Source organism: Alnus glutinosa, chromosome 13, assembly GCF_958979055.1.
Source record: "Alnus glutinosa chromosome 13, dhAlnGlut1.1, whole genome shotgun sequence".
Classification (NCBI taxonomy): domain Eukaryota; kingdom Viridiplantae; phylum Streptophyta; class Magnoliopsida; order Fagales; family Betulaceae; genus Alnus; species Alnus glutinosa.
Window position 1 is genome coordinate 4,231,037 of NC_084898.1, and position 10,484 is coordinate 4,241,520.

The window sequence follows — 10,484 nt, forward strand, 5'->3', positions numbered from 1 at the left end:
TTGGAGATTTAGTTGGGCCATATTAAGACACTTGCAGCTATTCAACAAGTTACCAAACCAAGTGCAGATATCCAGCAAGCCAACACGCACACCTCTGTCATTCACACTAGCCATGCACCAGCTCATGATGGAAATCACACATGGCAAGATTCCTCCTATGAAGGCATGCACAACTTGGACACATGTAAAGAAGGCAACGAATGCAATAATTAAGGCACAACATAGGCAAGCGGTTCTGCAAGGAAATTAGTGAATGACACATAAGGAATGACAGATGTATTTTGTATTTAATACACCCACAATCAGTGGGATTGTATTGTAATAAGTCATAAGTGCGCTATCTATATATAGGTACATTACCTACTGTAATTTCATTAAGAAAAATCAGATCAATAAAATCACAGATTCTCTTGTTCTAATTTGGTATCAGAGCCATCCTAAGACTCAAGTCTCTTTTTTTTTTTTTTTTTTTGATCCTACTCCACCATGGCCACATCATCTACCAATTCCAGCAATGTGTCCCCTGCTGCACCACCATCACCGGCAATGTCCTACTCACCCTCCTCCATCTTCAACAACCTTTCTCACCATGTCATTGCCCAACTCACCGTGACAATTACATAACTTGACAATGGCAGATGGTAACCTATCTCAAAGCCCAGAATGCCTACGGCTTTGTTGAAGGAACCATCCTTACACCCCCAAAAACTATCCATCCCACACCATCTACCGATTCCCTTGCAATAGTTGCTAATCTGGCTTTTCTTACCTGGCTCCAATAGGACCAAATGGTCCTCAGCATCCTAGTATCTATTATTTCCGAGAGTCTCATCTCTCAAGTCATTGGCTATTCCACCTCAAGTGAAGTCTGGAATGCCCTTGAACGTCTGTATTCTTCCCAATCTAGGGCCCGCATCATGCAGGTGCATTACCAACTGGCAACACTCAAAAAAGGGAGGCTCCTCTATATCTGAGTATTTTCAAAAATTCAAAGCACTGTCTAATACTCTTGCTACTGCCGGCCAACAACTCAATGATTTTGAGTTGGTCTCATTTTTACTTGTCGGCATGGGATCTGAATTTGATCCTTTTGTATCCTCTGTCACAACTCACGTGGACCCTATGACCATTGAAGAATTATATGGTCACCTCTTAACCCATGAGATGCGTCTGGAACATAATTCCTCTACTGTAGATTTTATTTTTCCATCTGCTAATGTAGCCACTACTCGGCCCTTCTCTCCTAAGAACAAGGGACCTTACTGAGGCCCATCTCATTTTAGTGAATCCTCTCGTAGTGCCTCTCACAACAGAGGCTATAATTCTCACAATCGGTCCTCTGCATCTCAAGGACGTTTTGGTCATGGCAGAGGATCTTCATCCTCTCAATCCTCCACCAGTCTGCCACCACGTCATGTTTGCCAAGTCTGCAACAAAATTGGCCATACGGCCCTTACATGTTATCACAAGTTTGATTACTCATTTCAACATGAAAGTTCTCCTAACATGCAGGCCTTCACAACCTCTGCATGCCCACCTACCAGTGATGTCAACTAGTACTTGGATACTGGAGCCACGAACCATGTGACAGCAGATTTAGCCAATCTCAACCTTCAAGCTGATGGCTACACTGGAACAGACCAACTGCATGTCAGCAATGGGCAAGGGCTACCTATAAGCCACACTGGTACATCCAAATTATCCTTTCCCCGTGCAACCTTTCTTTTAAAACACTTACTGCATGTCCCTAGGATTAAGAAAAATCTCCTATCTGTTTCTCAATTCACCCGTGATAACAATGTCTATTTTGAGTTTCATCCTTTCTTCTTTTTTTATCAAGGATCGTCTCATGGGCACTACTCTTCTTCAAGGCCAGAGGAAAGATGGCATTTACACGTTCCCCACCTGTCCTCCTCCACCTCGATTAGCTTTCGTGGGTGAACGTGCCCCATTGGACCGCTGGCATTGCAGACTCGATCACCCATCTCTCCGTGTTGTCAACCAAATTGTTCGTGCTGATCATCTTGTTGTCCTCAACAATAAAGCTTCTGTCATTTGCCCTGCCTGTCGCATGGGCAAAAGTCATGAACTCCCCTTCCATCTCTCCCCTTCTGTTTCACATTTCCCTCTCGAATTAATTTTCATAGATGTATGGGGACCTTCCCCTTTCTATTCAAATAATGGCAACTGTTATTATGTTTGTTTCATTGATGACTTTAGCAAATTCATATGGTTGTTTCCCCTTATAGCAAAATCTGAAGTTGCTTCCAAATTTTTACAATTTCAACGTCGTGTGGAAATTTCTTTGATCGTAAAATCAAATCCATCCAATCAAATTGAGGGGAGGGGAGGGGGGGTGGGGAGGGTGAATTTTGAGCACTTAATCCAATCCTCTCTAAGCATGGTATCACTCACAGAATCTCTTATCCCCATACTCACCAACAACAAGGCTCCGTGGAACGAAAGCATCGACATTTAGTTGAAACTAGTCTTTCCCTACTTGCCTTAGCCTCCATGCCACTCAAATTCTGGGATGAAGCTTTCCTCACAGCCTTTTTCCTAATTAACCACCTCCCTTCCCCTATTACCAACCACAAACTACCTTTTGAACTCCTCTTTAATAAAGCTCCGGACTATAATTTCTTGAAAGTCTTCGGCTACGCCTGTTGGCCCCACCTCCGACCATATAACCAACACAAACTTGCCTTTCGGTCTTAACTCTGTGTTTTCCTTGGATACAGCTTCCAACATAAAGGATATTGTTGTCTCCATGTTCCCACTGGCCGGATTTACATCTCCTGAAATGTGATCTTTGATAAAGCCACATTCCCCTTCCATGAGCCACCCGTCCCTCCCTCAAACACTGTCCAACACCCTATTCTGCTACCATCTTCACTCCCACTTTCAACTTCTCAACTTGTCATGTATCCTAGAAATCCTCCACCTGTCCCTCACTTTCCACCCGTCACTCACTCAATACCCCCTGAGCCCTCACAATCACCTAACCTTCCCATTAGCCCCCTAACCGAACCTCTTGTGCCTACAGTAGTCCCCTGCTCCAATGCCCTACAGATGGCTCCACCTACAACATCCACCTCAGCTGCTTTACCGCGTGCTACGCATTCCATGCAGGCACAATCCAAGGCTTACATACACAAACCACGCCAATTCACGGATGGCAACATTCCATATCCCCCACCGAAGGCTTTACTCATAAAACTAGATCCATCTTCTGAGGAACCAATATCCTTCACAACTGCCAACAAATCAATGCAGTGGTGGGCTGCCATGACTTTTGAATTCAATGCTCTACTGCAGAATGGGACATGGACCCTTGTCCCCAAAGTACCACACATGAGCCTTGTTGGGTGTAAGTGGATCTACAATCTGAAACGCAAACCCGATGGCACTATCGATCGGTACAAGGCCCGGTTGGTTGGTAAAGGATTCCACCAGCAACCCGTCCTTGATTATGGAGATACATTTAGCCCGGTGGTTAAACCCACCACCATTCGCACAGACCTTTCTATTGCAGTTTCATCAAACTGGTGCATCCGGCAATTAGATGTTACAAATACGTTTTTACACGATTTCTTTTTGCAGGAAGCAGTTTATTTGGTGCAATCGCCAGGCTTTGTGATAAGCCTTGAATTATTCTATTCAAGCCTTGATTATGGAGATACATTTAGCCCGGTGGTTAAACCCACCACCATTCGCACAGACCTTTCTATTGCAGTTTCATCAAACTGGTGCATCCGGCAATTAGATGTTACAAATACGTTTTTACACGATTTTTTTTTTGCAGGAAGCAGTTTATTTGGTGCAATCGCCAGGCTTTGTGATAAGCCTTGAATTATTCTATTCAAGACCCCTTAATTTACATTTGTTATACCTAGTTTGTGTTGTAAATATAACGTTTTGTTGTAAATTAGTGTTTTGTCTTATTTTCAGGTCTTAATTGAAATATAGTTCAAAACACCCGAATTAGACCTGAAAATACATCAAGGACGATTTGGTCATTTCCAGAGTTCAAAGTTGCTCCTGCCAAGTGAAGAATCGGCTAAGGCAAATCGATCGATCGACTTTATAATCGATCGATCGAATCACCAGTCGAAGAAAAATCGATCGTGCGATATGCGATCGATCGAGACAGGGCAACCACGAATGCGATCGATCGACTTTATAATCGATCGATCGAATTTGGATATTTTCGGAACAATCTGGAACAATGTTGACATGTCACTCTTCCTTGATATTTTAAATATCTTAGATATTTGTTAGATATTTTTAGATATTTTCTAGATATTTCTAGATATTTGTTAGATATTTCTAGATATTTGTTAGATATTTTCTAGATATTTTTAGATATTTGTTAGATATTTCTAGATATTTGTTAGATATTTTCTAGATATTTTTAGATATTTCAGAAATATCTCTTATCTTATCTCTTTCTTAGATATTTGTAAATCTCTTTCTCTATATATATGAGGCATGGGTGAGAGAGATAGATATGCTTTCTGGACTTTATTTTCCAGAGCATCAGTAGTTTATCATGCATCTTTTGGGAGCTTCGATTGTCTCAAGTGTATCTTAGTTAATTTTAATGCTTTTCATTTCCTTTTGTAATCCGAACTTTAGAAATTAAATATAGTTGTTGTTCTTCATTTTTTTCTTGTTTCGTTGCTGTTTTCCTTTAAATTCATGCTTAGATTAGATTCAATTCATGTCTAGCTAAATTCTATCTTAGGGTTTGATCAAAATCCTATCCAAAACCATGTAATGTTCTTGATGTTCTTAGGATTTTCTAGATGTGTTTGATGATTGTTGAGGGCTAGAGGATATCAAAACCCATGCTAAAAGGTTTTGGTATCAAGATTTCAATCTATTTATTCATGAAAAAGAGTTAAACTTGTCTATGAGTTTTCTTAGATTTCTTGAGTAAAACCAACATTTTTAGAAATAAGAATGATGTCTTTTGCAATGGTTCTATATGACTTGATGTATGACTACCTATTAGAGTCACCTTATAGGGTATGCTAGGGAACACCGATCATTTCATGCCTTTGGTAGTATAGAATGTCTTTCCATTGTAGTTTAATCTTTATATGGAATAGATTGGTGTGAAACTAGATACCTTATCATTGTGGCCTAGTTAGGGTTTTCGTATATCTTGTATGCTTATTGGGATGTGTTTTAGAATAGTAAGCTAGGGAGCATTAGTCACTCCACACCTTTGGTAGAGTAAATGTTTTTCAATTATAGTTTAATCTTTACGTGGAGTAGATTAATGTAAAACTAGGTGCTTTATAACTACGTCTTAACGAAAGTATTTTCATGTCGAGGTCTTCGTAATGGTTGACGCCCATTACGCGCTCATATCAAGCATGTTAGGAAGGTCCATATAGACTTTAAGCATTTCATTGGTGGAGGATTGGATAAGATCAACACCCTAAGTTTTCTCTTAGTTTGTTTTCAATTTCCGCTTTCCTTCACCTTATTGTTGTAGCTTCAATTCTACAACCCTTGCTTTTATTTTTATCTTTAAGTTAAGTTAAATACGCTCTTTAATATCTTGTTACGCAAAACAACCAATAATCTCTGTGGTTCGATCACCCTTACTACAGTACAATCGATACGTACTATTGCGAGTGGTAAAACATATTTAAATTTAAAATCCACGTAGCCGCTTGGCGTGCTACCAATTTTTGGCGCCGTTGCCGGGGATTAATGGTTGTTTATGGGATATTTAGGATTGTATTTAGTTTGATTTAGTAGATATTGTAAATTCTGTCCATAAGCTGTTTTTGGTTCTGTATAAAAACTATTTTTAGTGTTTTTGGTGTTTTAATTCGGTTCTGTCTGTTTTCTGCAGAATTCTGTTTCTGCAGAAAATTCGATCGATCTACTTTTTGTGACCTAAATTTTCGATCGATCAATTTTTATTTCGATCGATCTACATTTCGATCGATCTATTTTAAAGTCGATCGATCTACTTTTCGAGAACTTCAGCTGCTGCTGCACTGCCTCACTGCAGAATCGGTTAGTTTTTCTTCCTTTTTCATTTTATTTCTTTTTTGTACCTTGTATATATACATTAATTTTTGTTGGTGCATGTTTGGTCGTCGTTCATTATCATTGCCTATTTTTCCATACGACCCAAATTTAGAGCGGATTTTTAGACGAAGTAGATCCAAACGGAACTCACGTTTAAGAGCCCATTCTAAATCACCTATGGCTGAAGAACCAAAGCCTGTGCTGTTGAGGGACCACTATGTTCCCTCAACATACACACCTACTTCAAGCCTTCAGTTGCCAGACATTACGGCAGCTCATTTTGAAATTAAGTCTGGATTTATTCAAATGCTTCCTTTATTTTACGGACTTAATAATGAGGATCCTTATAAGCATTTAGATGAATTCATAGAAATCTGCTCCACCATAAGGTTGCAGAATTTTACAGATGATGCTTTAAGGATGCGTTTGTTTCCGTTCTCCTTAAAAGAAAAAGCTAAGTATTGGTTGACTTCCTTAGAAACTAACTCCATTACTTCTTGGGCTCAGATGCAACACGAGTTCCTTAAGAAGTACTTTACCATAGGGAAGACCAATCATATACGAAAAGCCATAACTGGTTTTTCGCAGATAGAGGGAGAACCTTTTCATGAAACTTGGGAGAGGATGAAGGACCTTTTACGAAAGTGTCCACATCATGCTGTTCCCAAGTGGCAGTTAGTACAATGCTTCTATGATGGCTTGACTGAGCCTCATAGACAGATGGTAGATGCCTCATGTGGGGGTACTTTTATGTTGAAGAGTGAGGATGATGCATGGACACTTTTTGAAAATTTATCAGAAAACTCTTTACACCATTCATCATCCGGTCGTAGGACAAACACTAAGAGCCAAACTCTTTATGAGGTATCCCAACCTTTAGACTTGAATGCCAAAGTGGATGCCTTATCTAGAAAGTTAGATCAATTGTTAACATCTGGTTTTATTCCTGCGACTGCATCTCATATACACACACCACATGATGCATGTTCATTTTGTTCCGATCCATCACATCAGGCCGGAAATTGTCCTATTATGGGACAGTCTTCTGAGCCCCCTTTTGAGCATATGAATGCAATTTACTCTAGACCGGTTAGTGATCATTTTAATAATTCTTATAACCCGGTCTTGAGAAACAATAGTAGGGTGTGGCGGCCTAATGTTCCACAATACAATGGACTGCAAAACCAAGCTTATCAGCAGTCCGACAATCAATTCTACCAGCCGCCACCTAATAGTCGTCCTCCCAACCCACAATAGCAATCAACCCTTCCACCTAGAAATTCTACATTTGAGGAAAAGGTGTTGACTAGTCTTAGTAAATTTGAGTCTCAGACTCAGATTCTGAATTCCCATACTCAGTCTATAGCAAATTTAGAAGTCCAACTTGGACAACTAGCTAAGTCCTTTAATGAGAGAGAGATAGGGAAGTGTTCTAGTCCACCAGTTATTAATCCTAGGAGTGGAGGGGTAGTCATTAATCCAAAGGTGGGAGAGACAAAGACTAAACCAATAGGGCAATTAGAAAAGACCAAACTTGCCAAGGGAAAGGGAGTGTTTACCGAAGAACCACACTCCACAAAAAAATTCTTTGAGGCACATTTTAAACCTGAAGTGCCTTATCTTCTAAGTCTCAAGGATCCTAATGGGCACGAAACGATAATTTTGCCCAACCACTGCCAGACACAAATCCATTCATTAGCAGTGAGTTTTGACGGGCCTGGATGAAGACGTTAAACTTAGCGCTCTTGGGAGGCACCCCAAGTAACTCTGTTCCATTGTTTATATTTCATTCTGTTGTTATTTTTAATCTTTCTTTTTAGTTTTTTTTTTTTTTTTTTTTTTCAGGTTAAGTGTTCCTACCTCTAAGTTTGGGGGTATGCTTTGAGCCATACCTCCCCATCCAGGTTTTTCTTTATCCCTTAACCATGCTTTCGTTTTGTACACATTGGGGACAATGTGTAATTTTAAGTTTGGGGGTATAGAAGTACACTTAATCTAAGTTTTGTACAAAAATTTTTAAAATTTCTTTGTGAATATCTATGTTGTTTTGTAGAAATTAGTTGATTTATAATTGTGATTTACTTTTCATTGACAATTTTAAAATTTTGAACACATGATCACACAATTAGAGATTCTAAGTCTGTTTAATTACTTTTAGCTATGAGATTCACATGTAGAAATTTGAAAAATCATGACATACATTGGCATATTGTTTGTGGGGTATGTACTTAAGTTAATACCTTGCATATGGTTTTTAGTGTCTTGGAAAACTAAGATTACTTGTTAGATGGATGACGTGGGCATAATTAAAAAAATAAAAAAAAATAAAAAAAAAAAAAAAAAAAACTTCATTGAGTAACCGGACCTCTTGCCTCATTAAGCATTGAGTGTTCGCGTCAAAAGATGTAAGTAAATAAAAAATGGTTAGTTTGACTTCGTAGTTCTTCTTGACTTGAGTTATTAAGCCCTTAGGGATGTTTTACATCTAGTGCCCTAAAGCCATCTGGTTTGGGAGTCACTGGCCTAACACTTGGTACATAGGTCATTTAGAAGCTTAAAGGAGTTGAGCATTGCACAACCATAATAAATAATGTAAATAAAGTATGCCTATGCCTTAGTTATTCCATCTAGCAAGAGATATAAAGAATTTTGAGACATTGGAGCATGTATGTAGGTTATATTCTTTGAAAGCTCCATAATTGTATGTTAATATCATCATTTCTAACATGTGAGATCTTAGCCGGCCATTTGTAAGCAAGTAGACTATGATTTTCTGAACTGTGTGAAGATGGAGTTTATTAGTTTAAAGTTGTTCATGAATTATGAACCATCGTTGTGATGATACTTCTTTTTATTAAGTAACATGTATATTTTGTAAAGATAATGTTTGTAGGTAGCATTTTCTGCTAAACCTTCACGAGACTTCACTCGTCCACTAGGGTAGCCTAGGGGTTTAAAAGGCTTGTTGCATTTGCTAAATGCAATCGCATTTCCCACGAAAGAGGATGTAGATTAGTTGTTTATATTTTAATTTCTAGTTGTAATGCTAGGGACTAGCATTATGTAAGTTTGGGTGTGATAAGTCTTGAATTATTCTATTCAAAACCCCTTAATTTACATTTGTTATACCTAGTTTGTGTTGTAAATATAACGTTTTGTTGTAGTTTAGTGTTTTGTCTTATTTTCAGGTCTTAATTGAAATATAGTTCAAAACACCCGAATTAGACCTGAAAATACATCAAGGACGATTTGGTCATTTTCAGAGTTCAAAGTTGCTCCTGCCAAGTGAAGAATCGGCTAAGGCAAATCGATCGATCGACTTTATAATCGATCGATCGAATCACCAGTCGAAGAAAAATCGATCGTGCGAGATGCGATCGATCGAGACAGGGCAACCACGAATGCGATCAAGCGAAATGCGATCGATCGACTTTATAATCGATCGATCAAATTTGGATATTTTCGGAACAATCTGGAACAATGTTGACATGTCACTCTTCCTTGATATTTTAAATATCTTAGATATTTGTTAGATATTTTCTAGATATTTGTTAGATATTTTCTAGATATTTCTAGATATTTGTTAGATATTTCTAGATATTTGTTAGATATTTTCTAGATATTTTTAGATATTTTCAGATATTTCCAAAATATCTTAGATATTTCAGAAATATCTCTTATCTTATCTCTTTCTTAGATATTTGTAAATCTCTTCCTCTATATATATGAGGCATGGGTGAGAGAGATAGATATGCTTTCCTGACTTTATTTTCCAGAGCATCAGTAGTTTATCATGCATCTTTTGGGAGCTTCGATTGTCTCAGGTGTATCTTAGTTAATTTTAATGCTTTTCATTTCCTTTTGTAATCCGAACTTTAGAAATTAAATATAGTTGTTGTTCTTCATTTTTTTCTTGTTTCTTTGCTGTTTTCCTTTAAATTCATGCTTAGATTAGATTCAATTCATGTCTAGCTAAATTCTATCTTAGGGTTTGATCAAAATCCTATCCAAAACCATGTAGTGTTCTTGATGTTCTTAGGATTTTCTAGATGTGTTTGATGATTGTTGAGGGCTAGAGGATATCAAAACCCATGCTAAAAGGTTTTGGTATCAAGATTCCAATATATTTATTCATGAAAAAGAGTTAAACTTGTCTATGAGTTTTCTTAGATTTCTTGAGTAAAACCAACATTTTTAGAAATAAGAATGATGTCTTTTGCAATGGTTCTATATGACTTGATGTATGACTACCTATTAGAGTCACCTTATAGGGTATGCTAGGGAACACCGATCATTTCATACCTTTGGTAGTATAGAATGTCTTTCCATTGTAGTTTAATCTTTATATGGAATAGATTGGTGTGAAACTAGATACCTTGTCATTGTGGCCTAGTTAGGGTTTTCGTATATCTTGTATGCTTATTAGGATG

General features: G+C 38.0%; 1 non-coding gene and 1 pseudogene across 1 annotated transcript; one reads left to right on the forward strand and one right to left on the reverse strand.

Annotated features, from left to right (window-relative positions):
• Positions 1–1,026: 1,026 nt before the first annotated feature.
• Positions 1,027–1,165, forward strand: LOC133855101 (small nucleolar RNA Z247). Its single transcript, XR_009896939.1, has one exon. It is a non-coding gene; the product is annotated as a small nucleolar RNA Z247 (small nucleolar RNA).
• A 5,453-nt stretch (positions 1,166–6,618) lies between these two features.
• Positions 6,619–6,716, reverse strand: LOC133856432 (small nucleolar RNA R71; annotated as a pseudogene).
• Between the last annotated feature and the right edge of the window lie 3,768 nt (positions 6,717–10,484).